We start from the raw sequence: 6396 nt of genomic DNA on the forward strand, positions 1-6396 counted from the left end.
GGTGAAATGTGAGCTTTTGAATGGTAAAATGGAGTTCAACAACCTAGAATGGAGTCCCAGAACTGCAGAAGGGTGGGGATATCAGTTCCTACATGTCCATTGACTCCTAGCACTGGCTGCTTTAAGACTAGTTGAGATTATTTTTCCTCTTTTTGGCTAATTTGAAATTTTAATTTACTTCCTATTGAAAATGTCATTTACTCTTGTATGTTTTTTGGAGATACACACACATAACTTCTTTAATTTCTGTTTCCCATTTTCTTTGATGAATAGGCTTATTAGTGGTTTTTTTGATGTTTTTTTTTTTTTTGGATACAACCATTATTTGCAGCAGATTACGCTATTTGAAAGGAACCAGGGAAATTTCTTTCATTTTGAACAGTGGCAGATAAAACTCTAGACCAATATCTCTTTTGATGATAGGAGAAATAATGTCACTAGCTCCCAAAGTCTTGGACCTGGTCTGTGCTATCATCCAACTAGTCTTCTGGTGCCGCAGACACTTCTTTCTTGGTCCAGATCCCAAATATGTAGTTCTGCCACATACAAGCCATATTTCTTTATATATTATAAGGTGTATAAACACATACACACACATACATAGAGTATCAAAATAAACTGCTCTAGGACTTTGGGATATATATATGTATATACCCTGATTAAATAATCAACTTATTTAGTAAAAATAATTTTATGATAGACTTTTGCTTCTATATACAACTCAATCTCATAGGGAGGCTATATGACATAGAGTAGTAGTTCCCAAATTTATTAGTCTCAGGACCTCTTTACACTTATATAAATTATACAAATTTTGACCTCATGGATTCACTGAAAGAGTATGAGGGATCTCCAAATGTTCCCAAACCACAGTTGGAAAGCCAGTAATCTAGAGGATTAAGAGACAGCCTTGGAGTCAGAAAGATTTGGTTCAAATTTCTCACCTCAAACACATACTGGTTGTACAATCCTGGGCAAGTCACACAGTTTCTTAGTACCTCAGCAATTCTCTAAAACTTTATATTGTAGAATAGACTAATTTTGTTTCAGTAAAAAAAAAATCTTTTGTCAGGAATTTCCATCTAGATCCAGATACAAACAAAACTTCACTGTGGGAACTCAAATTATGAATACTTGGATAATGAGGGACTCTTATTCTTAACAGTGTAAGAATCATTCTGGAAGATGTTATATTTCTTTTGAAGAGAAGATAGTTCCTTGAAATAGTATTTCTCAAAGGGTATGATATGAATTATATGGAACTTAGATTGCAAATTGTATAAACATGCTAAGTCTCTTGATTAATAAGATTACCAAAATTTCTCACATCAAAGAATAGTGCTATGTTATAAGGAAAGAAAAAAATTTGAGAATTATTGCCTTAGAAAGACTTGAAGTATTGATTCAGGCTTTTCCTGCATTTCAGGGTTTCTTGCATTACTATAGATATATTTATATGTAGCTATGTTTTCCTAACAACTATGAAGAAATTAAGGTTTAGAGCTAGCTACTTTAGATGAGAACAGTCTTCCAAGATCTAAGCCAATAAAACAAACGATAATAGTTGTATTATTACAATAGTAAATAATAATAATAAAAATAATAAATAAAAATAAAAACAAAGATAAATAATAAAAGGGGATTCTGAATAGCTAACTAATGATTAAATCTTGCACAGAGTTAAGTGCTAAACAAATTCTTATATGAATGAATGATTTTCTCAGTGCTTCAGTTTCTTTATAAAGACGAGAGACTGAATTATTGTATTGAGAAAGTGGTGTTTGGGTTGTAAGCATAGTGGATAGAGTGCTGGGTCTAGAGTCAGGAAGAATTCAAGCCCAGCCTAAGACTCTCATTAGCTGTGGGACCTGGGCAGATCACTTAACCTCTATCTGACTGTAAAATGGGGATAATGAGTACCTTCGTCTTAGGGCTATAGTGACAAACAAATGAGATATTTGTAAAAAGCTCTTAGTAAGCAATGCCTGGAACATGGTAACCTCTTTATAAATATTTATTTCCTTTCATATTTTCTCTCATTGTTTTTAAGCCAAATAGTTGGTGTCAGCATCTTCTGACTAAATGGGGAACTGCAAAGGAGGTTGAAAAAGTACACTGAGTGGAAATCTTAATATTATATGAACTTCAGTGTTCATAGAAAAAGAAAATTTAAGTTGAGATGCAAATGTAGTTGTACATTCGCACTTGAAATATTGTCTTTTATAGTAGTCAATGAAACAGGCAGACCTAATGTCTAAGTGGAATACCAAGGGAAGATCTCAAATTCTATTCAGAAGTATCTTCTATGATCTCAACCAAGATAAGAGAAATTGCTGAAGCTTACCTTGGGAAGACTGTCACAAATGCAGTGGTCATAGTACCAACCTATTTTAATGATTCCCAACATCAGGTCACAAAACATGCTGGTATAATCACTGGTCTTTAAGTGGTTTAAATCATCAATGAGTCAACTGCCGCTGCCATTGTATATAGTTTGGACAAACAGATTGGTTTTGTGTTGGAAATGTGTTGATCTTTGTCCTTGGAGATGGTACTTTACCATTGAAGATGGCTTTTTTGAGATCAAATTCACAGCTAGAGACTGTGGGTCTTGAGTAGGGAGGACGATGACAATCACATGATTAACCATTTCATTCTTGAGTTCAAGCAAAAGAACAAGAAGGACATCAGTGAGAACAAGAGGATTGTTTGCCATCTATATAATGCTTGGGAACTCGTACAGTGTACCCTCTCTTCCAGTATCCAGTCTAGTATTGAAAATGACTCCCTGGGACAGCTAGGTGGCGCAGTGGATAGAGCACCAGCCTTGAATTCAGGAGGACCCGAGTTCAAATGTGGTCTCAGACACTTAACACTTCCTAGCTGTGTGACCCCGGGCAAGTCACTTAACCCCAGCCTCAAAAAAAAAAAAAAAAAAAGAAAATGACTCCCTTTATGAAGATATCAATTTCTATACATCAATCACCCAAGCCTGTTTCAAAGAGCTGAATGCTGATTTCTTTTGTAGCACACTGGATCCTGTAAAAAAAAAAAAAAAAAAAAAGGCTTTAAAAGATACCAAGCTAGATAAATAAGATTTTTGACATTGTCCTGGTAGGTGGTTCTACTCACATCCCAAAAGCTTCTGCAAGATTTCTTCAGTGGCAAGGAGCTCAAAGAAAGCATTAATCCTGATGAAGCTATGGCTTATGGTGCAGTTGTCCAGGCTGCCATTTTTCCTGGAGATAAATCTGAAAATGTGCAGGACTTGCTGCTATTGGCTGTCACTCCTCTTTTTGTGGGAAATGAAATTGCTGGAGGAGTTAGGACAGTTCTGATCAAACATAATACCACTATTCCCCTCAAGCAGAAACATATATTCTGATAACCAGCTTAATATGCTTATTCAGGTTTATGAAAGTGAGAAAACAATGACAAAGATAACAACTTCTTGACAAGTTTGAATTCATTGAAATCTTCCTCAGCACTCAGAAATATTCCTCAGATTGAAGTAAAATTTGACATTGATGAAAATAGTTTTCTCAATGTTTCTGCTCTAGATTTCAGCACAGGCAAGAAGAAAAAAGATTACATCATCAATAACAAAAAATATTTGAGCCAAAAAGACATTGAACATATAGTACAGGTGGCTGAGAAACACAAGGCTGGGGATGAGCAGCAGAGAGACAAGGTGTCTTCCAATAATTTTCTTGAATCTTATGCTTTCAATATGAAGGCTACTCCAGAGGATGAAAAACTGCAAGGCAAAATTGGTTATGAAGACAAACAGGAGATCCTTTACAAATGTAATGAAATAATCAGGTGGCTGGATAAGTACCAGACTGCTGAGGAGGAAGAATTTGAGCATCAGCAGAAAGAATTGGAGAAGGTCTGCAACCCCATCATTTCTAAACTGTACCAGAGTTCCGGGAAGCATGTCTGGTGGGTTCCCAAGGAGTAGAGCAGCCCATTTGGAAGTATTTCTTCTGGACCCCCAATGAAGGGGTCAACTAAACATACAAAATGAATAAGCATTCCACACAGCTTTCCAAATATTGAAGGAATCAAATTTGTAGCCAAGGCAGTAGCAGTTTAAAAGTATTCTGTATACTTGAATCTGTGCAAAGAGGAGCAAACAGCATTTCACTTTATCAGTTCTGTAATGAACAAGTGGAAATGCAAATGCAAATCTTGTCCCAGAGATTAAGATCTATTTAAAATCGGCACTCATAAAAGATGTAGTATTTAAATACCTCTAAATAACAGAAGGCCAGATTTAAGGAGCAGCCTTATGTGGAACCCATTCTATTTGGAACATTGATAGAATCAGAGTTAAGATTTGTTGGTCAAGGCCCTGAGCTACAGAAAATTTGAGCAAGTTTCTTCTGTCTTTCATGGCAAATGGGAATTAGCAGAAAAGAGGTTTCTAGAATAGTAGAAGTAATAAACTGACATTCTCATTTAATTATTAAAGTCATCATTTCTTCCAAAACCTCCCTCCTGGACCTCATATAATAGAAGTTGTTCAATGAGTTACTCATAGTAAGAGAGATTCCTTAATCTTACTCTTCCTTTTATAGAAGAAGAAGGTGACAGAGAGGTTAAGGGCCTTGCCTCAATTCAAAGTAGATAGCAGTAAGTTGGAGAATCAGGATTTGCACCAGTCCTCCTTAGTTCAAATCCATACCCTTTCCACCAAATCTCATAGCCTCTTCTCTAAAATTGACATAGAATGTAATAAACCTACATTTTGTTACCTCAGGAGCCTAGAGATACTGTATAGATGAAATGTTCTGTCTTTGAAATTGAAGGAAAGCACCTAGCACTCTTTACCATATAGCATAAAGTGAGCATCTGTAGGACTAATTCAACTTTGGTTCCTGTGTTTTATGTGTGTGTGTGTGTGTGTGTGTGTGTGTGTGTGTGTGTGTGTGTGTGTGTGTATTTAAAGCTGGAAGTTTGGAAATGAGGATAGGGAAGAAAAAGTGTAAGATTCTGCCTAGCTATTCATTTTATTGGTTATATGCTTACCTATCCTTGAATATCCAGATGTTATTTTTCACCTTCATTTTTTCAAAGAGAACCAAGGACAGACATCATGGGGTGATGTCTTGACTTGCAAGTGATTGGATTTAAGTGAGTCAGAGTAGTGTAAAGGGATCGACCTCCCTTTCTCTTCCATAATCATCACAGTGATGTGGCAAGACAAAAGTCAGGATTACTGGCAATGGCCTAGAACGTGATGGATGACCTTGGTGTCTTTGATATCTGACCAAGCTCTAAGCATTCCACATTGCCTGTTGTCTTTGTGGCTACTGGAACAAATTGTTCTCATTTGCCCATTCTGCAAGGGAGAAGTCTTCACATGCTTGAGGTAGACACTTTCCTAGAATACCAGCATAATCCCTATCCAAATGCAGACAATAGATTCAGGTCATCCAAAAAATATCCAAATGGCAATGCCCTTTGAAGAAAAGTTGGTAACAGTGATGATAGGGATATTACCACTGACTTGATGGATAAAAAAAAAAAATACTTTTTACTCTTCTAAAAATATTTCTGAGACAGGATTTGTTAATTTAATTTTCCTGGCTTCAAAAAACAGCTAAAGTAATTTTCATTTGGGTAAGTATTCACATATTCTACTTAGGTCAGAGTTAAAGACTTAGAATGTTATTAAATGATTTTCAGTAGTTAGGTAGGCTTTATCTGGATGTGTCAAACATGAAACTGCAAAATTACAGATTTCTTTGTGTCTGATAGGTGGAAGGATACAGAATATTCTAGAAACTTTTTAAGATAGTGCCTATATCAGACTTAAAGTGAAGCTAATTGCTGAATCTCACTACTAAAGGGAATATACAATTAACTGCTTAGGCAAGAACTTCTATGCTGTTAAAAAAAAAAAAAAGGAAAAAAAAAAAGCATAAAGAGAGATTGCCTTGTAGATACAGCTGGTTTAATTACCAAAAAGAAGATATTATCCCTTTTTCTTCTTGATTAGTGTCTTTTTGAAAATACAGTTCAACTAGTGGAAATATATAAAGCCAAAAATAATTTCCCAATAGATATGTAAGCAAAAGATGGAAACAAATAATTCTTAAGGGAAGAATTGCAAACTCTTAGCAACTAAACAAAAGAATTTTCTAAATCACTAATAACAAGATAAATGCATTTTAAAACAACCCTAAAATTTTACCCCACATTCAGCAAATTAGTAAAGATGACAAAAGATGGGATAGTAAATGTTGGAGGACTTTGGGAAAAATAGGAAACTAGTGCATTATTGGTGGAGCTATGAAGAAGTACAACCACTTTGGAAGATGATTTATAATTATACAAATAAAGAGGTTAAAATGCCCATATCCTATGATTCAGAAATTCTACTAGACATAT

General features: G+C 35.3%; 1 pseudogene; it reads left to right on the forward strand.

Annotated features, from left to right (window-relative positions):
• The first annotated feature begins 822 nt into the window (after positions 1-822).
• On the forward strand, positions 823-4056 carry LOC141540594 (heat shock cognate 71 kDa protein pseudogene; annotated as a pseudogene).
• Positions 4057-6396: the final 2340 nt, after the last annotated feature.

This window comes from Sminthopsis crassicaudata, chromosome 4, assembly GCF_048593235.1.
Source record: "Sminthopsis crassicaudata isolate SCR6 chromosome 4, ASM4859323v1, whole genome shotgun sequence".
Lineage (NCBI taxonomy): Eukaryota > Metazoa > Chordata > Mammalia > Dasyuromorphia > Dasyuridae > Sminthopsis > Sminthopsis crassicaudata.